The sequence below is a fragment of the Petaurus breviceps genome, unplaced genomic scaffold (assembly GCF_028583685.1).
Source record: "Petaurus breviceps papuanus isolate PSGF00001 unplaced genomic scaffold, PetGlider_PUasm1.0 90825, whole genome shotgun sequence".
Classification (NCBI taxonomy): domain Eukaryota; kingdom Metazoa; phylum Chordata; class Mammalia; order Diprotodontia; family Petauridae; genus Petaurus; species Petaurus breviceps.
The window spans coordinates 10,337,400-10,360,582 of NW_027187353.1; the positions used below are offsets into that span (position 1 = coordinate 10,337,400).

Sequence of the window (23,183 nt, forward strand, 5' to 3'; positions counted from 1 at the left end):
TCACACCTCTGCCAAAAGGTGGGAGGCATACAGTCTTTTATTGGGTGCATGATGTTTTTTACATACCATACTGTGGCATAGTTTTTATTGATGTATGTCTTATGCCCCCTAGTGGATGGTAACTTCCTGGAGGGTGTGGACCATGTTTTAATGATCTTTGTCTTTTCTAGAATCTAGCTGAGTCAATGCCTTATATGGAGTAGAGACTTGGTAAAAATGTATAGAATGAATGATATGCACTCTGATACGATCAGTTCTTTTTGTCTCTCAAAATCCTATTTCCCTTAAGAAACACAGGATTATAATTCTCCTCTGAACACCACCCTTTGCAGGTGAGTATGTAATCAAAATAGTCGACATTTAGAGAATGTTTAATGATTACAAAGCTCATTATGGTGACTACTTCATTTGATGCTTTGTGAAGTAGGTGGGACATATATGATTCCTCTCATCTTATAGATGAAGAAACAGGTTCAGAGAGATTAAGAGACTTTACCAAGGTCACAAAATTAGAGAGTATTGGACTAAGGATTTGAATCCTGGTCCTCTGAACCCAAGCCTAGTGCTCTTTCTCAGATAAGTTCACTGTCGAGCTGCAAAGGAGTTCTGAAGTCTCTTCCTCTGCCTCCTCTCTGCCTTTATGTCAGCTTTCTTCTTCCATTCCTGGGATGCGCTCCCTTCTCAATCTGCCAGGTGGATCTGAGTGCCACTCAAGGCTGTTTGCTCAGCTGTGATTACTCTCCCCACCCCACCTCCATTCTAAATTACTTAGTGTTTATATTGTATATACTTTATATTGAAGCCAACATGGAGTAGTGGGTAGAGAACTGGGCTCAGAGTCAGGAAGACCTGGGTTGAAGTCCCATCTCTTATACATACTGTCTGTGTGATCTTCAGCAAAATACTTAATCTCTCAATGACCCCTGTCAACTCTCTAAGACTGAGTTGCAGAGAATGTGTCTGTCTGCATTGGTAAAAGAAATCCATTACAGGGATTTCCTGAATCAAATGGCCTCCAAACTTCTCTGATTAAACATCAGTTAAACATTTCTGGATGTGCACCCCCTAAATATGCAGATTTACTTTTTAATAAATTATGTACATGCTGACAGTTATAGACATTGTAAAACATACACAAAATAGAAATTTAAAAAGGTGAGATAAAGAGGAAATAACATTTGAGTTGAGGAGAGGGAATAGGCATTTTTATATAGCACCTACTATGTGCCAACCACTGTGCTAAACACTTTTTACAAATATTATCTCATTTGATCCTCACAATAACCTTGCAAAGTAACCTTGCATTATTATCTTAATTTTATAGATGATATAACTGAGACAAACAGGGTAAATGAGCTGCTCAGGGTCACACAGCTAGGGTCTGAGGCCATTTTTAAACTCAAGCCTTCCTGATTCCAGACCCAGGGCTCTATCCACAAGAATGGTGGTCCCTTTGGCAGAAAGGAACATTTGGAAGAAGAGTAGGGTTTTTGGGTGGGTGGGGGAGAGATATAGATAGATCATAAGATATATAGAGAGATATAGATATATATAGATATAGATGTAGATCACAAGCTATCCATGCCTACATATCCTGTGAGACTGTCCCACACAAACTCAAAGAGGGTGGAGTGGGATTCTTAGTCATTGGTCACTGAGCACAGAACTTTTCTTCTAAGTTGATATGAGGGACAGAGGACTGTATGCTAGGTCAACAGGAAGGTTCTCAATGACATCTGCACAACAGCTTCTCTGGGTGCCAGGTAGCAGTTAGTTTAAAACTACCCTGCCAGACCCAAATCCAGCTGAAAAGGGGAAAGTATGGGAGCTTCTACGGAAGGAGACAGAATGGAAAGTGTTGGAGAGCACTGAGAGCAGTGGTTGTATTGGAGAAAAGCCCTGTAATTAGTGAATGGTACTTGACCAAGGGCAGCTAGAGGGTGCAATAGTTTAAAGAGTGCTGGGCCTGGAGTCAGGAAGACTCATCTTCCTGGGTTCAAGTCTGGCCTCAGGCCCTTACTAGTTGTATGATGCTGGGTAAATCATTTAACCCTGTTTGCCTCAGTTCCTCATCTCTAAAATGCCTTCGAGAAAGAAAGGGCAAACCACTCCATTATCTTTGCCAAGAAAAGCTCAAAAGAAATCATGAAGAGTTGAACACAACTGAAAAATAACTAACCAAAAACAACAGCACCTAACCAAGGAGTCCCTGCCTCCCATGTTGGAGCACACTGATACACATCAATGAAATCACAAGTCTGGTAAAAAAAAAGTCTTATATATTAACTTAAATGCTCACTTCCCCAAGCATAGTATAACCTCCTTGATCAATATTATAATTTTCATATTTCTAGCCCCCACCACAGTCCCTGGCATGTAGTATACATTTAAGAAATGTCAGTTATATTAAACTGATTCTATATCTGAAGCACTAATCACCTGTATGATATCTATACATTGGTTAGTAGACCAAGGTCCTCTAAATACTGTGACCCTATGAACATACCTGAAAAACTTAACCTCCTTGAGATAATCCATTCTGGGAGTTTTTCCTTTTTAAAGTAAAAAATCTGCCACTCAATGGGTCCATTAATCCAAGTTCCCCTTGGGTGAAGCAGAATTAGGCCTGGGTTAGAACCCTGGCTCAGCCAATAACTAGCTGTGTGACTTTGAGTAAATCACTTTAAGTCTTTGGCCCTTATTTTTCTTATCTGTAAAAAGGAGCAGGGTGAACTAGATGATCTCTGGGGTCTTTTCCCCTCTGGATCTATGATTCTAAGGTCTACAAATTGTTTTTCATAGGAAAATATTGTCCCAGTTTATTGTTTCCATCTCATTTTATAGATGAAGAATCTAAGGCTCAAAGAGATTAGATAAATTGTCCAAGGCCCCACAGCAATAAAAGAGCCAAACTAGGGTGAGTCCTTGACCATTTTTTTTTTGCTTTACTATGTAGCCTCTCTAATTTTTGTTCACCAACAAATTCCCAAAGACATTGCTCTTTTTAGTCACTGATGAGTGCTTGAAGAAAATCCGACGTGTTTCAAATAACCCAGGCAGGTTGGACAGCAGCAATTCCTCCAAGGGGTAGAGGAAGTAAGCCCTAGGCCAAGTCCAGGCAATTGGAAATCTCACTTCATTTATTTTCTATAGAGATTCAAAATGGAGCTGCCGGCCTTCTTCTATGACATCCTCCAGCTACAAGCTTCTATTTTTGCATTTCATTCACAAAACAGATGAGATGTTCAACATAATTTGCAGTTAATGGGGGCCTTGCCAGGCTCAGGAAGCTATGATCAATGGGCACTGCTTCCCCAGAGAGGGACTGGTGATTTGATCCTTCTTTTGATTCAGCAACTTGCTTTTAATTCTCCCTTGCTGCCCGTTATAAACACCCTGTGTGCCAATCACTTTCAAACACCACAATGTTCAACAGTACAAGCTGGAAATGGACCACAACATGAGTGACTCACATCCCACAGCCAGGGGTGAGGGGGTGGATGTGTTGAAGCTGAGGGGGAAATTGATTCCATAAAAAAGAGGGAGAGTTCAGAGGAAAAGGTGGAAATTGGGGCCGCTGTCCATGTGTATGTGTGTTTGGAGAGGACCTTTGGTTTGGACCTATATTTAACTTTGTGGGGAGTGCTTAGTATGAAGTCTCTATGCAATGATGCAAATTAGCATCTCATCTGCCATTCACAGTGTTAGGGAATTGCCAGGGGGCATTGAGAGTTTACCCTGCCCAGTTAATATATGTCAGAGGTACTTGAACCTATCTCCTATAAGACTGCACTCTGATAAATGACATATAGACATCTACTATGTCATAGTATCTTTTGTGTGGACATGTGCATTTTCTTGGACACGCTAAAGAGAAATCTTGTAAGAAAGTGACATGATTCGAGATTGGATATAATGACCTTTCATACATGTATTTAAAGCATTCTAATCCATGATAAAATAAGTAACCCATAAGGAGGACTCACTCTATAATGCATATAATTATGTGGTAGCAATGAGTCTTTTTTCAGTCTCAAAGTCTCAATTAGTCTCAAAGACTTTGAGCAGTCAGAACCTTGGACAGGGACTAGTTGTCAATCTATCCAGCATCCAGGCCAGCTTTGCTAAATCACTACCCTCCTCCTTATCTAGGAGGTTGATTTATTCTATTTTCCCCCTCCCCCCCCCCTACAGTCCCCAACCATTTGTTAGTATTTCCTCAGCAATCACTTTGCATATACTTTCATTATATTTTGCATTTAATTATCTATGTACCTTTTGTTACTCTCCAAGAAAATGTAAGTTCCTTGAGGTCAGGACCTATCAATTGTTTTCCCTATACCTAGTACATAAAAAGTACTTAATAAATGTGTGCTGAACTTTAATTTGACAGTTTATCCCTTTTCCTACTAGCTACTCATATTCATTCCTAGGTTCTATGTCAATCAAGACTGAGCAAGAATCATTCATTATTTTAGTAAGTAGCTTAATTGAGTTAAATAAATGAGCTATAGATACATCTTTGATGATCATAATGATGTGATAGCATTTAATCACTTTATAAGTATTATCTCATTTTATTTTCACTTCAATTCTGAGATTTAGGTGCTATTATTTCCATTTCACAGATGAGGAAACTGAGGCATATTAAAATTAAATGACTCACCCGGGGCCACACAACCAGAAATTATCTGAGGCCAGGTTTGAACTTAGGTCTTCCTGACTCTAGATCCAGGACTTTAGGCACCACTAAGGTGGATCCCTCATAGTCAGTCTCTTAAGGAACATTTATTAAGAGCCTACTAAGCACCAGGCACTGTTATACAATGAAAATACAAAAAGAGGCCAAGGACCATTGCTGTCAAGGAATTCACAATCTAATGTAACCCCACAGGGTGGAACATCACTCTTGCTGGAAGAGTGAAAGAAACAGAAAATTCAAGTGTTTGATATAAACTTCTTGGCTCACACTGGATGCAGTGAGTAGTCCAGTCATTCACAACAGTCAACATTAGTTAAGAGGTTTAAGTCTTCTCCCTGGCTCAAACAGCTAACTCCTAGGCTGTTGACTCTCAGTGCTAAACACTCACTGTCTTAAATGAATAGGAACTTGTTCAATGGATAGGAACCACCACTGCTCACATTGATTAGAGTCTGCTTTCACTCACACTGTTGGTTTAGTGGGGCCATTTGGGGTTCATTACAGGTTGCAGGAGGGAAATGATGACTTTCCCTCTTCTTCACCATTCTCAGTCTCTGACCTTCACTTTCAAAGTCCCCCCAATGATCCTCTAACCCCTCTGTAAATTCCTGGAAAATCACTTTCAAGACTCACACACTCTTTACCCCAATACCTTCTGGGAGATATGGTCCCTGGAGAAAAGTATGCAAGTCCTCAGACATGATTCCTCTGCATAAACAAACTGTGGAGTGAAGGTTGACAGCTTCTTGAATCTTAATTCTTTCTAAGATGATCCCTTGCCAATTCGTCACAGCAGTCCCTAACCTTTATATCTGACTAGTTCTGAATATGTTCCTATGTCCTTGTTTTTGTTCTGTCTGCCCGCTTTTGATTGTTAAGCCCTTCAAGGTCATTGCCTTCTTCTTTCCTACTGCATTTAGAGACATGGTCTGCACATAATGGTAATATAATCAAATATTCATAAGACAACTCATGAGATTCTGCTTCACTTGCTCCCAGAGACTCACTGGGTGACTTCTGTATTTCATATCTCTGGCCAGTCACTCAGTTTCTCCATCTGCAAAATGGAGGCACCACCATTTATATTCCAGCAAAAGAAACAGTGGCCCAGTTGCATCAGACTCAAGGGCCCTTCTGTTTAGGGAGATGTGCTTCAGAAAGACACAGACAAGCCAGTTTTCGAGTCCTGGGATTTGGAATTCATTAACAATGACCCAGAAGTAGAATTTACTCATCAGAACAAGTAACAATTCTTCCTTATGCTTAAAGTTCTGAGGGTAAAAAAGAAATCTCTGAATGATAGATTTAGAACTGAAGGGAATGAGAGGATCAGAGATTGATAGCTCAAGGAGACCTTAGAGGCCATCTGGTACAATTCCCTCATTTTACAGATAAGGAAATCGAGGTCCAGCAGGGTTAAAAGGCTTCTTCCCAGTCACCAATGCAGTAAATAACAGAGTTGGGATTTGAACTCGGGTCTTCTGCTTTCAATCCAATACTCTTTCCATTTGCCCCTACTGCCCCTCACTCTTTCCTTCCACCTTCATAGACAAGGAGAAGAATCTGCAGAGACAACAGCTCGTGACCCAAATGAACACAAATGGGTCATGGAAATGCAGTTGCTGCCAGAGAGGAGAGAAACCCAGAAAGCCATCTGCATAGTCAGATTCAAGGGACCTGGGCTAGACAAGTATTATGTATAGAACTCAGAGAGATGAGGGACCAAATCTCTGAGGGAAAGAAAGGAGGGGAGCAGGCTGCTGTCTGACAGATTCCAAGAGGACAGTGGGCAAGTCCCAGGGAGTAGAACTCATGGGGATCAGAGAAAATGTTGGGATGCTGAATTTCTAAGAAGTTGGGGCTAAGGATGAAGCTATATTTCTTTTATTCCAGTTAGCAACAGGTATTTATTAAGTGCTAGACACTGTACAAAGCAGTGGAAATACAAAGGGAATCAAAAACATGGTCTCTGCTCTCAAGGAGCTCACACTCTCATGAAGATGATAACATGGAAACAAGACATTAAATACCTGGAGCAAATGGGAACAGATAGTGACATTTCCAATAAATCTATTTTTCTGAAGACAGACGAGGGACTTTATCTAAGTCACACTTATAGAAGGTCTTGTGAGGAAGAGAGGAACTATATAGGACGAGAGTGATAAAGAAGGTCAGGCAACAAAGACACCATGGTCTGACACTCAAGGGATGTAGATCAAACTGCTATCATGTCAGTTCTATGAAACTTGCTTAATCACATTCATTCATTCCTTTATAAAATATTTATTGATAACTTTCCACATGTGGAGGTTTATGTTAAATACTGTGGGTGATATGAAGGTGAATTAGACATAGTTCCTGCCTTCAAGAAAGCTCTCCATTTGGTTCCAAGTCATCTAATTAGATGTGCCTTATAATTCATCACTATCTCTATCCTGTGAGTGAATTTGAAAATTCTTTGTCCATAGTGAGGTGACCTGTTCTCTTTCTCCCTTTTCAAGCCTTATCAGGTAACCTGATATCTAAGAATTCCCTGTGAGGAGTCAGCCTGCGTTTGGGCAGGAGAAGCTCATAGAATTTTAGGCTGGCAACCACAGCAATCCCCAGACTGAGCCAAGGAGCCCAGAGGGAGTTGTGGCACTTTACCTTTCACTTGAGGTTTCTTCTGCCAGCTGCCATTTGGGAGCCAAATGGAAATCCACAGGCTCTCTGTGGATAAGTTGCACTGAACCACAAGGACATTGGAATCTCATAAAGCTGAATGCAAAGTTGGATGATATCCAAGCCATTTGTCACCCCCAAAGACTGGGGGGGGGGGAAGACAGAGAAATACAAACAGACATAGATAGACAGAGACAGAGACAGAGATAGAAACAAGGTGCCAAGACAGTTTTAGCCTGGGAGCACAACTGAGGTTTGGCCCATATTGTGACTGGGCTTGAGATGGGAGATAGTAGGGAGCTTTCTCTCAAATGAACTTTGGTTGCTGTTTTGTTTTTCTACGGGTGCAGAATTCTTTCGAATTCTCCCAGGGTATTCAGAATTCATCTTTAACCTGAAATGAGGGTTGGAGAAAAGCCCCATTAAGGGATATTTTCAGCTACTTTGAAGCCAGGACCTGGGACCAAACCACAGGCATCATTAGCCTAGCAAGAGGGGCAGTTCCTTCATTGATGAACCAGGTGGGGAAATAAAACAAGCCCAGTATATTAAAAAAAAAAAATGCTTGTTCGTAAAGGCTTCAAATGCTCATGCATTGGATTGGGGAGCTGGACAGCAGCCAGAGGCTGAGGAGCTGATATTTAAAGGGACAGGCCCTCCCTTTCTGTGAAGCTCTCTAATTCTCCACACAGCGCTGGGAGCCATCACCTAGGTAACCAGTCTCAGCCTGCCCGCTCCTCCTCACACAGACACAGCATCTCCAGCCAGCATCTTTTCGAGAGCTGCCTTGGCGAGAGTGTAAGTGATTTCCACATTTCTCCTTCGCAGGAATGTGGGATAGAGAGTGAATGCGGAAGACGTGTAGAGGGGGCTGGCTGGTTGGGTGAGGCATGAGGCTCTCCTCTCCATTATTCTGTTTAGAAAACTGAGTGATGGTTGAAAAGATGGGGCTTGTTACATACAGCCTAGCCTTTTGAGATCTTGGATACCCGTCTGGTTTCACTGCAAATTCAGTGTCCTCTTTGCTCTCCATTGTGACTTAGTGAGGGACATGGGGAAGGTTAGGGAGGGCTTGGGCTTTGGAGTTTCTCTGGTGTGATCTTTGCCACTTGACTCAAACTGTACCCTTGCAAGTTGGCTCTAACCAGTCAGTCACGGCTCTAGTGCATTGTTAAGAAAAGGCAATGCTCTTTCGGATTCTACAGCGCTTCTCTTTAGTGAGCCAACAAGGAGGCAAAGAGTTTCACATAATCCCAGGGGAAGAAAATGTGCTTTCTGTCCAGCTGTCTTTTCTCTTAGCAACTTTTAGATATATTGACTTAAGAAGTATCTAACTTCACTTGAGCAAGAGTGAATGCACACGTGTGTGTGTGTGTGTGTGTGTGTGTGTGTGTGCCTGAGCCTCCACCCATGCAGATCTCACAGACAAAGAGTGGGGAAAATTCCAAGCTGGAAAAATGTTTTTGAATCATGCTTCTCCAAAGTAGTATTTGCTGAAATGTTAGGTATATGGCTATTCTGGCTGGTGGAAATTCATTTGGTTCCTAGATACTATACAAAGGATAGGAGATTTTATGTTTTTATTGTAACTGTAGACAGGAACACTCTTTTACCCCTTGACCTCTTCATTTAGGGATTCAGAATCTATAACGGCAATGAGAAGTGAAATAAGTTGTGATTGTTCTTTTAGCACATCTGGATGAATGGCTTCTTTGATTATTCATGCAATATACAGAAATGGTTTAGGCTTGTAATGTGAATGTATTTGTGAGCAAGAACTTGTTTTTTTTTAATTATTGCTTGAAAGAAAATAAGACATATGTAATGATTATAAAGATTTCAGGTATTTTCAGCTATTGATGTTCTGCCCTTCCCCCCATCACCTGCCCCACTAACCCCCATATATTACAATATATGTGAGAGGAAGTTCTCCCAAACCAAAAAATCTAGCCCCAGGCCCCGAGGATAAGCAGCAGTGGTGAAGGGGGGAAGGGAAAAGAAAGAAATGAGTTCCTCTCTAGGCAACTACCTTGAGCACTGTTCATGTTGAAAGTTGCTTAGGTGTCTAAAAGGAAAAGTGTCTTCTTTGGGCAATCAGAAGGAAGTAACCACTTAAGTCTTTGGTTGTTCTTTTCCATCAAAGAGGAGGAAATAAAGGTGATGGCAAGCTCCATCAGAGTCCTTTCTGTAGGCACTCATCCAGTCAAGCACAGAGCAGTGTTGCGATTTCTGTCCAGATAAATTTTCAACTCTCAGTGGATTTTTTTTTAAATGCAAGATGGTCTTTTGTCAGCGATTTTCCCTATTGGTAATTTTGTCAATGTGTTAAGAGAGAGAGGTTTATTTTGTCCTGTTTTCTATAGAAGCCAACACACACACACACACACACACACACACACACACACACACAAAAGCACTTTTCCGAGGACAATTTTAATTAAGCAAGATCTAAAATGCTTAGTGATATTCTCAATCTGTTTCTCCCCATGACTCCATTATATCTTCTGTCCTTGGGATCACAATGTTATCATCTCTTATTTGGACTTACTTCCACATAAATTTGATCACAGCCGACTTATGTTTTTACCATTACTTTCCATTCCTGATGAATATGTCCAAAACCAAGATGCTTTCATTTTAGAGAGTCTTCATTTCAACCTATATTATCTGCCTGGGTCAATTTTTTTAAATGTGCCAAATAGAATCATTTAAATAGACCTGTTCAAGGGATTTTTAAAAATAAAAATAGTATTTTTTCTAGACTGAGGAAGCTAAGATTCTATATTTTTGAGCTATAGGGATGGAGTGGTGGAGCTACCTCAGATTGAGACCAGTCAGTAGGCAGACACTTTAAAACCCAGTAATTTTACTTATCCTCCCAGTAATTCTCCATGCTTTGCAGACCACCCCAATTCAGCTTCCTTCACCTCACTGATAGAATAGCAATAGTAGAAAGAGCCCCCTAAAATGGGAGGCATTCACGGCAGAGCTTGGATACTAGCCTTTGAACAGCTGACCTCTCCAGACATTTTTTACAAGACAAGGGAAAACTGCAATCCCAAGTTGAGAGGATTTGAATAAAGATACCTATACAGAGCTAAAGTCATCTGAGCACAGCCTAGTCCCAGGTTTGTATAGTGCCCATGAAGTTGCCATCACTCCTAATATGGGCTGCTTGGGGTGTGCTGCTTTAAGTGGATAGAAAGTGGATTTTTCATCACAGGGACAATTAGTTAATTTCTGATCCAACATCCTGCAGTAGCACAATAACTGATTAAAAATAAACAGTGTCATGAATTATCAGCCCCTTGTTGGCTGGCCATGGACTTTTGATGATCCTTGATCTCCAATGCAAATTAACTGTTTCAAATCCTCAGACCCAATTCCTTCCTTAAAACCAAGCAAGGATGAGGTCTGCCCACTCAGAGCTTTTGCTGGATCTCAGACAATGACCTTTCATGGGTTGATGAAGGGGAAAGAGACTAGGAAAATTATCCCTAATTGCCATGGAAAGAAAAAAAGGGGTTTAAATATATTTGTCTTGTAGAAATTCTCACTTTATTAAAAGATTTTTAAAATTGAATGAAAACATGTCTATGATTTTCTCTGGAGCATATGCCTGTCTCCAAAGCCCCAGAGATGGGTTTTGTTCCACAAGAAGTCAAACCTTATGCTTGTTTTCAAGAATGCTGGATCAGCTCTCAGTTCTTTGTCTTTGGTTTTCTATCTTGTAAAAGAGAGAGATCATCTCAGTTACACAATGCAATTATGAGACGAGTAATGAAATATGTTCTGAGATCTTGGGATGAAATTTACAGGGCTTTACAGAGAGCCATACAGTTTGTCAACCTTAATGCTCTGGCAAACACTTTGCTCACAACAACCGTGTGAGATTTACAGATGGGTAAACTGAGGCATGAATTTAGGGTCATTATTGCACATATTGTTAATCTTCATTTTATACTTGAGGAAGCTGAGGCTCAGAGGGTGGGAGTGGTTTGCCCAGGGGTAGGCAGATAGTGACAGAAGAAGATCTGAACCAAGGAATCCTAACTCCAAGTCTATCTTTCTTTTCATTATACCTAAAGAGTTCAAGGTAACAAAGCTGTATGGGGAGGTATGGATAACAGAAAATACATGTTGGCAAGTGTATGTGCTTGCGTGCATGTGTATCTGTGTGTTAAGGGCAGAGTGACCTCCATCCAAACTCTCAGATATTACCTACACATAGCAGGTATTTTCACTGGGCTTTTAGCTATCATTCTATGTTTTGATATGACACTGAAAAATGTCCTCTGATCTAGTACATCTGAGTTGGAGAGTATTTCAGCTTAGGTCACTGAAATCTAAGAGTCAAAGCGATTTAAGAAACTTATATAGAATCATAGGCTCATAGATCAGAGCCAGCAAGCAAGGACCTTAGATTTCATTTAGTTCAATTACAGATGAGGAAACTGAGGCCCAGAGAAGTTAATTATGTGTCCAGCATCATGCAGGTAGTAAGTGACAGAGCCAGGATCTGAACCCTAATCCTGAAACTCCAAATTCATCATCCTTTGCATTGTAACTACTTCTTTGCATTAAAGTCAACCATAAGATATGCACACTGAGCAAGAAATTAACCGCAGAGGTCTTTTCACTCAGCCTTCTCCTTCAAAAAGAGAAAACTTTGGGCTATATGAGCAGGAAGCCTGGGTATTATGGAAGAGAACTTCTATGACTCAATCTGGGGCCAGCCTTTGCTGCTCAGTTTGGGGAAGAACCTTTATTTATTTATTTATTTCGCCCCCCCCCCCCCCTTTTTTGGAGGGCAACTGGGGTTAAATGACTTGCCCAAGGTCACACAGCTAGTTTTTGTGTTGTGTCTGAGGACAAATTTGAACTCAGGTCCTCCTGATTCCAGGGCCAGTGCTCTATTCACTGCACCACCTAACTTTACTTTTTGATAGGAAGAGACTTTACTTCCCACTGTGAGGGAAATTTTTATTGCCTAATGGGAGAGCTCTTTTACTACTCTATGGAAGAGACCCTTTACTGTCTAATGGAGGAGTCAGAAAGGCTTAAATCCAAACCTGAGCTCAGACATTTGCTAGTTCTGTGACCCTGGGCAAATGTCTTAATCTCTGTCTCAGTTTTTTTCATCTGTAAAAATGGGGATAATAATAGCACCTACTTCCCAGGGTGGTTGTAAGCATCAAATGAGATAATATTTATAAAGTGTTTAGCACAGTACCTGGCACATAAAAGATGTTTAATAAATGCCCCCCCTCATCTTCCTTCCTTCCTTCCTTCCTTCCTTCCTTCCTTCCTTCTTCCCTCTCTCTTTCTCTGTCTTTTTTCTTTCTTTCTTTCTTCCTTCCTTTCTCTTTCTCTTCCTTCCTTCTTTCCTTCTTTCTTTCTTTCTCTCTCTTTCTTTCTCTCTCTTTCTTTCTTTCTTTCTTTCTTTCTTTCTTTCCTTCTTTCTTTCTTTCTTTCTTTCTTTCTTTCTTTCTTTCTTTCTTTCTTTCTTTCTTTCTTTCTTTCTTTCTTTCTTTCTTTCTTTCTTTCTTTCTTTCTTTCTCCTATGTCTTCTTTCCTTCCCATATTCTTTAAGTCCAATGGAAAAGAACACCTATTGCTAATTGAGGAGGTCCTTTACTTCTATGTGTGTGTGTGCTCATTCTGCTGCTTGGAATATAGTCCAAGTTTTAGAGGCTACAGTCATAGAGTCAGGAAACTTCAAATATTTTCTGATTAACCCTCTTCTATATCCCTTTCCTAACCTTCTATAGTACATATTATATGGCAGCTTAAACAATTCTCTGGTTGTTCTTTGTGTTAGCATCTTGTTATTTTTTAGAATCCTTTAGAAAAATAACGTTTTTTTCTTCTATATCCTCACCCCTACTCTGATCCTTGTAATATCCCCAGGGCGCTATGTACATGATCAGTCCTCAGTCAATACTTGTATATTGATTGTATAGTGAGGGTTTCTTTTGTGTGGGACCTTCTGGGGCTCTCAGATTCATGCATAGATGTTACTTTATGCAGAGATGTTATCATGACATAGAAACAGCCCCTACCATTGATTGATGATCCCATCACTAATAGGGAGATGAGTTGCGATAAAGATGGATGGATTCAGTTGATATGGCTTCTATAACTGGATTTGTCCATGCTTGATTAAGAAGCCAACATGAATTCTTCCTCTCCTCTGCTCTTGTCCCTCTAGCTAACACCTCCTCACCCTTTGTTCCCTTACATCTAGAGACTGTGAATATTTCCTAGGATAACTTATATTTCTACAGTGCTTTAAAGTTCACAAAGAGTTTTTATTCACAACCCCATGAGGTTGGCAGAACAAGAATGATGATCTCCATTTTATAGATAAAGAAACCAATACTCAAAGAGATGAATTAGTGTACATGAATGCTGCTGCCCCAGACAATTGGATCCCCTTCCTTGGGATACCTAGCACAGAGCAGAGGTAGTGGTCCCTGGAGCTGCTGATCAAGTTTTCTAGAGGGTATTATTTCTCATAAAACAAGGTGTTAACCTTCCATTCTACTTTCATCTTGAGAAAGGTTGCTCCTGGAGCCTGCCTCTTGTTCTCAACAAAATAAATAAAAATATATTTTTTAAAATCCTCCTGATCTTGGCCCTTCTCTCTGACAGAAAAGGTATGGGAAGTTTTCCTTGGCTCCATTAGATAGAACTAGAACCAATGGGTAAAAGTAACAGAGGGACAGATTTAATGTTGAAGAAATGGGAATATTCCTAGAAGTTTTTGGTGTCCAAGAGAGGAATGTCTTGGAATATACAAGCCACCTTCCCCCCCCCCCCCCCCCCGGCATCTTCTAGCAGAAGCAAGATAACCAATTCCTGAGGATGCCAAAAAGAAGATTTTATTCAGGTTTAAGTTGAACTCAGTGGTTTCTTCTGCTCCTTCCAAAGCTTTTATGATTCTGTGACTGGCCCAGGTCCCCAAAGTCAGTGAATGCTAGAGCCAGAATTAGAATTCAGGTCTTCTGACCCAATGACCAGTGATCTTTCCACTGTACCTCATTGCCTGGCTTTCACTGAATATTACAGCTGGAAGGAACTTTGGAGATTTCTTAACCCAATTCCAGAACTTTATAAAGGCCAAAATAAGGTGTGACTTGCTTAAAATCACACAGCTATTTAGTGGCAGAAGAGAGACTTAGAAAATAGGTCTTCTGCCTAGCTGGAGTCTGGTATTCATTCTAATTCATTGTAATGCCCTTAGAGAATATGTCACAAAATAGGATGTTTAGAATGGACAGGAAGAAATGTCCTAGGCACTGGGTATAGATCAAAGAAAGACACTCAATTTGCTAAAGCAGGGTACTTTGTGCAGATGAAGCAGCATCAGGGCTCTGGACAATGGGCTGTGGGAATGTCAAAAGGCAAATTATTGCACCATTATTGCCAATGCAATGGAATAGAGTCAGAATGGCATCAGTGGATAGAGAGCTTGCTTTGAAGTCAAGAAGAACTGGGTTCAAATAAAGAGCCAGATAGTCGCTTTCTTAATGACCCTGGGCAAGACATTTAACCTCTCCCATGGCCCCATGAAATTCTCTCTAATATTATAAGTAACAGAAAAGTGCTAACCAACTTTGGTATGCATTTGACACTTAGTATGCATGCACTTGACACTTAGTAGGTATGCATTTGACACAGTAAGTATGCATCTGACACTTAGTAGGTATTCATTTGACACTTAATAGGTATGCATTTGACACTTAATAAATGTTTGTTGACTAATTTATATGATTGTTGATTGAATGATTGGTAGAGGGAGTTTGCTAACTGGTAATTCCTGACTATGAAGAAATTCCAAGTCCAGTTGTTTTTGGGTTTTTTTTCCCCCTTTTAAAGTACCTTATTGTCATTCTGCATTTGCAAAAAGAACCAATTAAGAACTTTGGAATTGATTGTGTGACATGGGAGACACTAGCAGAGGACCACTCAGCATGACGTGTACACATCAGAGAAGGCGCTGTGCTCTATGAGCAAAGCAATATTGAAATAGTTTGAAAGAAATGTGAGATGTGCAAATTTAGAGAATTCACCCCAAATGTTCACTTGAACTATTTGTACCCGACCTGTGGCAGAGCATTTTGAGCTCAAGTATTGCTCTGATCAGCCACAGTCAGAGACACTGTAATTTGACTCCATCATAGTGATGTCATTTTGGTCCTCTTCAACAATGAAGGACAACAATCAGCCAATCAACCAATTATTATTACTGGACCCTCAATTGTATTGGTCTCAGTGATCTCATTACCCTTCTTGCTATTCTGAGCAAACTGACCTCCTTGACTAACTCTGAAATAAATGGGTTGCTTGATGACTTTGAACAGAATCAACTAATCATATGTCTCTACCTGGAGGTGTGAAATCTGTCTGACACCAATCATGGAACCAGACTCCAGCTTCCACAGTGTCCCAAATTGCTCTCTTTTCCCTAATGCTATAAAGAAAGGGATGAAAAGTGGGAATACAGTCTTCACTGAATGAGTGAAATGTCAGTCAGTCAATGAGCATTTATTAAGTGACTACTATGTGCCAGGTACTGTACTAAAGCCCTGGGGATACAAAGAAAGGAAAAAGACAGTCACTTCTCTTCAGAAACTCACAGTCAAATGAGGTAGACAACACGCAAACAGTTGTGTACAAACAAGCAAAAGACATGACAAATGAGAGGTAATCAACAGAGGGAAGGCACTAGCCTAATCCTTAGGCTTCTTGTAGAAGCGAGTGTTTCATTATTAAACATATTATTTGCTATCCTTTAGTGGTCAATGTATAAAACAAATTCCTTTTCGAATATTTATTAGTGAGTGATTTAAAACATGCAACAATCAGTAACATATTAATGTTTTGCTATAATGGCACGACATGCATGATATTGAGGAAAGATCCCTGATTTGGGTTGAAGAAGACTTGGGTTAGAATCCTTATTTTGCTATTTCTGATTGAGTCCTGTCTAATCCAATCCAATCTGACAAAAATTTTATTAAGCAGCTGCTGTGCTAGATGCAAGGAATACAAAGGAAAAATAAAAGCAGATTCTGCCCTCACAGGGCTTACATTCTCTAGGGAGATTGTACATACCAGTAGATACCAGCATACAAAAGGAGAAAGCACTAACAAGTAAGGGGACCAGAAATGTTTCCCATAGAAGGTGGCACATGAGTAGAGGACAGGGTGTCCAGAGGCAGCAAGTGATTTGACCTAGGTGGAAAGATAAACAATGAAAACACAATGGTATCAGATATTGCATTCTAGATACTCTGGGTGACTACAACAGAAGATCTGTCTAAGACATTGGTTTTGCCCCAGTAGCATCCCCTCAGGTTGTGAAGACAAGGCTGATACTTATTAAACCATTGGAGATGAAGAGAAGAGACATAAAATGTAACTGTGCTAGAGAATATGTTTCAAGATGGAGATAGTATAGGAATTTAGAGAATAGAGAGTTAATATGGTACCTGCAAAGAAACCATGCCCCGCCTTAGCCCAGAGCCAAACCAAGGCATATATGTGTGTATATGTGCCCAAAGAGCACTAGTTCTGGATTAAGAGGTCTTGGGTTCAAATCCCACTTCTGACACCACCCATGGGGATCAGTGTATCCTTTCGCTTCTCTGGACTTAAGTTTCCTCATCTATAAAAGAAAGAAGTTGGACTAAATGACTTCTTAGGTCTTTTCTATTTCTAGACCTATGTAAATCATTACACTTCTGTTTGCCTCAGTTTTCTCATCTGTAAAATGAGACAATAGTAGCACCTACCTTCCAGGGTTATTATGAGGACAAAATGAGATATTTGGAGTGTTCTACAAATCTTAATACATTATATAAATGTTAGCTGCTATTAACTACTGCTACAAGTACAACTATGACTACTACTACCACCACCACCACCACCACCACCACCACCACCACCACCACCACCACCACCACCACTACTACTACTACTACTCCTACTACTATTACTACTACCACTATCCTATTATCTTATAAAAAATCAGCTCCCCACACAGGGGAGGGGTGAAAATATAGTCTTCACTGTATTTAGTCAATAAGTATTTATTAAAGGCCAACCATGTGCCAAACCCTGTGCTAAGTTCTGGAGATACAAAAATAAAAATAAAAATGTGAAAGACAGTCCCTGCCTCGAGGAGCTCACAGTTTAATGAAGGAGACAACTTGCAAACAACTATGTATGAACAAGCCACATACAAGATAAATTGGAAAGAATCAACAGAATGAAAACACTAGAATTAAAAGGATTTAGAAAAGATTTTCTACAGGTGCCAAGAGTGCACATGTAATGGGAATGTAAATTTTGAAGATCTTCCCTGCCCCTAAGCTAAAGTGCACCTGGAGCCTGGGGTGGGAGGCTTGTTTTTCAGTGATACTTCTTGATTGGCCAGTGAGTCAATAAGGTTGTTACATTCTCTGAGCCAGGAGAAGGCTATATAAGCCCTGATGTGTAGCTTTGTTTTGGGGCTCACTTTGATAAGTGTTCTTGATTTGATACGGATTCTGGGAAGCTGTTGTCTAGAGCCCCCTGGCTTTGAAAAACCCAGATGTTGAAACCCAGATGTTGATTTGGTATGGATGTAATGGTTGGACAGTTTGGAAATCTGTCTACTTGATCTGTTTCTGTCTTGATAATTCTGCCTGTATACTTTGAAGTTTGGGGTGCTGACCTTTTCCCCCTGAACGAGGTAAACGATATATGTCTGACTGATTAAAGTAAGCTTGTTAACCCATTTTGAGTTGCTTTCTTTTATCAAAGCAGATCCAAGAACCTGTGTGAGCAGCCACCCTAGGGACGCCTGGGTGCTTGCTGCTACAGCACTGTAACATGTGACTTGACTTAATACAAAAGAAATACTTCCAGTTCATGGACAGTGGAGTTTTCTAGTCTGAAAAATATATGGACTTTTAAAAATCCTCCCGAAGGTTTTCTTCCTTGTGCCCTACTCTGGACTGTACACCAGGGGCTGCTTACCTTGGCTACTCCTAGTGCCCATTCTGTCGTAAACCTTTGCCAGTCCTATACACTGGGCCATCAGAGACTCTTAGTAAGGTTCTGCATAATCACCATCATTTAGGCTGTGCTTTAAAGTTGTTTGCAGAGCACTCTACATATGTTTACTCACTTGATCCTTATAACAACAATCTGAGGCAGGTACTGTTATTACCCATTTTGTAGATGAGAAAGTAGGCACAGAGAGGTTAAGTGACTTTCCCAGGTCACAGAGCTAGTAAATGTCTGAGACAGAATTCAAACTCAGGTCTTCCTGACTCCATGTATGCACTCTTTTCACTGAGTCATTTAGCTGCCTATGATTCATCCTATGATGAATATGGAGTGGGAATGATGGCCAGGATGGACAATCTCCTGGGGACCATCATTATAAAAGCTGATATTGATAAGGTTTACAAAGCATTTAAGATTTACAAAGCATTTTCTCTCCCCACAACAATCCTTTGACATGAATAGTGCAAGTTTTATTGTCCCCATTTTATAGCTCAAGAAACTGGAGTTTAGAGAAAGAAGTCACTTACCTAGAACCACACAGTTAATAATTGTTGGAGTCCAGAATCAAACCCAATCTCTCTGGAGATTTTAAGCCCAACATCCTTTTTAATATACCACACTGTACCATATGTTGGTATTAACAGGTTGCCTTCTAATTTAGGATGTGATTATGAATGAATTTTGAGATCTAGGTGAGTGAACAAAGTTGTCTTAGCAAATAAGGGAAGGAAGAACTTCTTAGTGAGATGGAGATAGAGACAGAGGCAGGTTTCTGGTTCACATGTCAATGTTTTCCCAGGATCTACCTCCTTAACTAACTCCCATGAAACTGACACAGTCCATAACTATTTGGCATTGGGATTCCTAGGCAAGTTAACCCTGGAGTATCACATTGAAGTTCAAGGTCTTTTCCCTCTATATGAAGGTCATTGCTGGGAAACTTTCAGGAAGTCTCTCATACTTTTTTGTATACCCCATCCCAAAGACAAATGCTACTCCTGGGAAGAGCATTCTGGTCCAAAGTCCTGGGCCATAAACATTTGTTGTTCCTGGAGGCATGAGGGCTCATTCTACAACTCCTATCTTTCAGAAGAGGAAAAGTTCTTTGCCCTAAGCCTTTTCCCCTCCTCCCAAACCTCGAGGAGAACCCCCTTTTACTAAACAACTCCCCATCCCTTTCTCTGTCTAGTAATTAAGGACTGGATCCCACCCTGACCAGTGGAGAAAGAGATGAGTTGTCTTTCAATTACAGGAAATTAAACACAAAACTAATTAGGTTGTCCACAGCCTTCAATGTCATGGGGATAGATAAAGTATGCCTATTTATTCTAAGAAAGGTGTAAGTCTACTTCAGAATCTGGACCAGCACGAAAACCCCATTCTATCAAAGAGACAGAAGATAAATCACTTTCTGGCTTTGATGATGGCCTTGACAGAAGGATCAGGACACAGAAACCCTGACAATAATGCCGTTGTTTTCGATTTTCCATCAGGTCTGTCATATTATTTCTGTCACTCTGGTGTGGCTGGTGGTTATTTATGCTTCTCTTGTCTAAAACAAGTAGGTCAGAATCTTAGCTATCAGAAATCTCAACTCCAAATGTTTTATTTCCTGAAGTATCTGACTCTTTCAGAAGGAAAACATTTACCTTGGAGCTAGAAGGAAGAGAACAGAATACTTCTCAGTACAGACACCCAAGTGCAAATCCTTAAGCTTTTTTACCTATATAACAGTACGGTATCTCTAGCTCCTCATGCTTTAGCTATCATTTTTGTTTGTTTGTGACTGATTTTTTTTTAAGTTACTGATTGATTTTTATTTATTTATTATTTATTGATGCTTTTTTCTTTATTTATGTCACTATCACTTTTCAGTGACTCACCCAATAAAACCCTTATTTACAACAAACATAGCTAAGTAAAATAAATTAAACCATTGGCCATGTCTAAAAACATAAGCTCAATTCTTCACCTATCATCCATCACCTTTGCTGACAGGGAAGAGACATACTCTACCATCAAGTCCTCAGAAGTCCCAATATGCCCTAATTTTCCAGAAAGGTTTAAGGGAATATAGAGGGGTGTTTCTACAACGCAATTGAAGGTTGGAAGGTTAGTGGGTGGATAATCCATTGACCCTAACTCACTAACTCTGCCATCTTCCCAGAGGGCTGGGGGAAATGACAGAGAAGGTCTTTATTTCCCATCCTCAGGTACAGTAGCAAAACTGAGATAATTTAGAATGTCTCTGAAAGTGGGAGGCAGAGTGAGAGGAAAAAAAAGTAGAACTTTCAGTGTTATTAAGTGAGCATAACATCATAGATATAGAGCTGGAAAGAAACTAGAGACCACCTAGGCCATCATCCTTCATTTTATAAATGAGGAAATTAAAGTCAAGAGAGGGGAAGTTACTTGTATAAAATCACAGATAAAAAAAGGTGAGATTTGAACACAGGGCCTCTGACTCCAAAGTCAGTGCTCTTTCTACAGGAATTACATAATTCTGCTGGGTTTTTTTGTTTATGTTGGCCTGAAGGCAGGGGACTTGTGGTGTAGTAGGAACAACAGATCTTAGATAAGAAGACCTGATTCCAATTTCTGGCTCTATTTATATAATCTTTGAGCACTTCCTTGCCCTCTCTGGGACTTGTTTTCTTTAATCTTGGGAGGATAGACTAGATCTCCTCTTTGGTCCCCTCCAGCTCTAAACACTATGAATTGTGAACAGGTTCTATATTTCCAACAGCACCTAGGACAGCGCTCTTCACAAAAATAGATGCTCAATGAATAAGGGAGTAAATGAAGAATGAAAATCTTTTCATTATATATGTCCATCCTGGATATTTAGTGGACACAATGTCAACTCTGATATATTTCATGTAAAGGGAAGTATTGACATTTGTGTCATGGAGGTAGGTGAGAAAAAAGCTTTTTGGCTTATTTGTGCAATGGAACAATAAGGAAAAGAGCAACTTTGGGGGGGTAAGGAATGCAGTGGCAATATCATTTTTTGTAGAGATTGAGATAAGTGCAAAAACAGAATAGATCCAAGGGAGGGGGGATTTAGACTCAGAGAACCATAGAGGGACTAAGAAAGAAGTTGGATTTGGTTGAGAAGATCCAGGGCTCAGAAAGCAATTTTTCTCCTAACCTAAATGAGGTTGGTAATTCTCTTGATAGTGTAATTTGCATGCTTGTATGAAATTTGTGCGGATAGCTAGGTGTCAGAGTGGATAGAGTGCCAGGGCTGGAGTCAGGAAGACTCTTCTTCCTGAGTTCAAATCCAATCTCAGAAACTTACTAGCTCTATGACCCTGGGCAAGTCTCTTAACCCTCTTTGCCTCAGTTTCTTCATCTGTAAAATAAACTGGAGAAGGAAATGGCAAACTAGTCTCTTTGCCAAGAAAACTCTAAATGGGGTCACGAAGAATAGGATACTCTTGAAAAATGACTGAACGAGGACAGAATTGGAATTAGTACTGAAAATCTTCCCACCTAAGAGTCTTAAAAAAAAACAATTTTTTAGTAATTGTGCTTTGATTTAGCAAACCTAATTGGAATCTTGAACTAAGTGATCTTTGATGTGTATTCATTTTTGTGTCTTCCCAGACTATAACTCTCTTCCCTGGCTACCACTCCCCTAAAAATGCTTTCTCCATCAGAATGGAAGCTCCATTCTGTGGAATGTCTCATTTTTGTATTTGTAATGACTATTTCATTTTTGTATTTGTAACTTCATCACTTAGTATCATACTTAGAACATAGTGAGTGCTAACTAAACGCTTTTTATATTCATTAGTTTGTGTACTTATTCATTGAAAAGACTTGCACTGTTAGCTTTTAGTTGTAATACATTCACTGGAAAATCTTGCTCTACAGAGGAAATTAGGGAGGGGAAAGGGCTGGCTACTGGCCTGAGGCTGTGGTTTCTGATGGTAGCAAGAGACAGGATGACAGTAGACTTTCACATGACATTCTTACAAATTAGGAATCCTACATGACTTAGAAAGGGGCACAGGTGACTTCTGGAGACTTGTAATGGCAATTTGAAGACCCCTTTTTGTATTGGCAAGTAAGCAGGTACTTAGCACTTAGTAACTAATCAAAACTCTGTGAAAGAAACAGAAGGTATGAACCCCTGTTCCTGATGTAACTGGAAGGAGTTGGCTGAAACAGGAAGTAGCTAATGTTGTGTGTATGTAAGAAGAGCCCCAGAGAAGCACAGTCAGAATTTCTTGGAGCACTGTGGAGGCAGAAGCAGCTGCTGGGAGGAGCCCAGGAGCCCCTTCCCCCACCCCAGGCTAGATAAGGTGATTCTGATTTTGAAAGAGCTGCAGAAGACTGAGGAAGCATGACCAGGATGCAGGGACTTTGTCTGTTTGTGGCTTGGTAGAGCCTTGCATTCCCAGGAGCAGAAATTGTGATGGATTTGAGATGGATTGGACCCTGTAAACTTCAGTGTAGAGCAGGACCTAGCCAGAGATCTGGACAAGGAACTGGGAACTGTCTGCCATTGAACCCAGGTGACAGTCTGGTGAATTCAGGTAGAATCTGGAACCATGGAAGGGGATCCAGGGAATCTGAGAATCAGTCCCAATCCAGATGAAAAGACCTCTCTGTGAGTATTGAGTAATGATGAGATTATACTTTACTAGTGACCTAGGGGTGGAGGGTTTGTGTCTTAGTGATTAATGATACTTAGTAATTGATTGCTGAATAAGTGATTGATTGAGTTGACTTAGTGTGCCCCAAGAGTGGA

The 23,183-nt window shown here is 40.3% G+C and overlaps 1 protein-coding gene across 2 annotated transcripts in view; it reads left to right on the forward strand.

The window, feature by feature from the left end:
• Nucleotides 1-8,045: 8,045 nt before the first annotated feature.
• CALY (calcyon neuron specific vesicular protein) overlaps nucleotides 8,046-23,183 on the forward strand; it is a 122,572-nt gene continuing 107,434 nt past the window's right edge. The window contains exon 1 of one of the 2 annotated variants that reach the window (XM_069071282.1): nucleotides 8,046-8,161. The gene's annotated coding sequence lies outside the window, so the exon portion shown is untranslated. Of the gene's footprint in view, nucleotides 8,162-22,657; nucleotides 23,043-23,183 lie in introns of those variants that run through there. The other variant, XM_069071284.1, reaches the window with a different exon arrangement.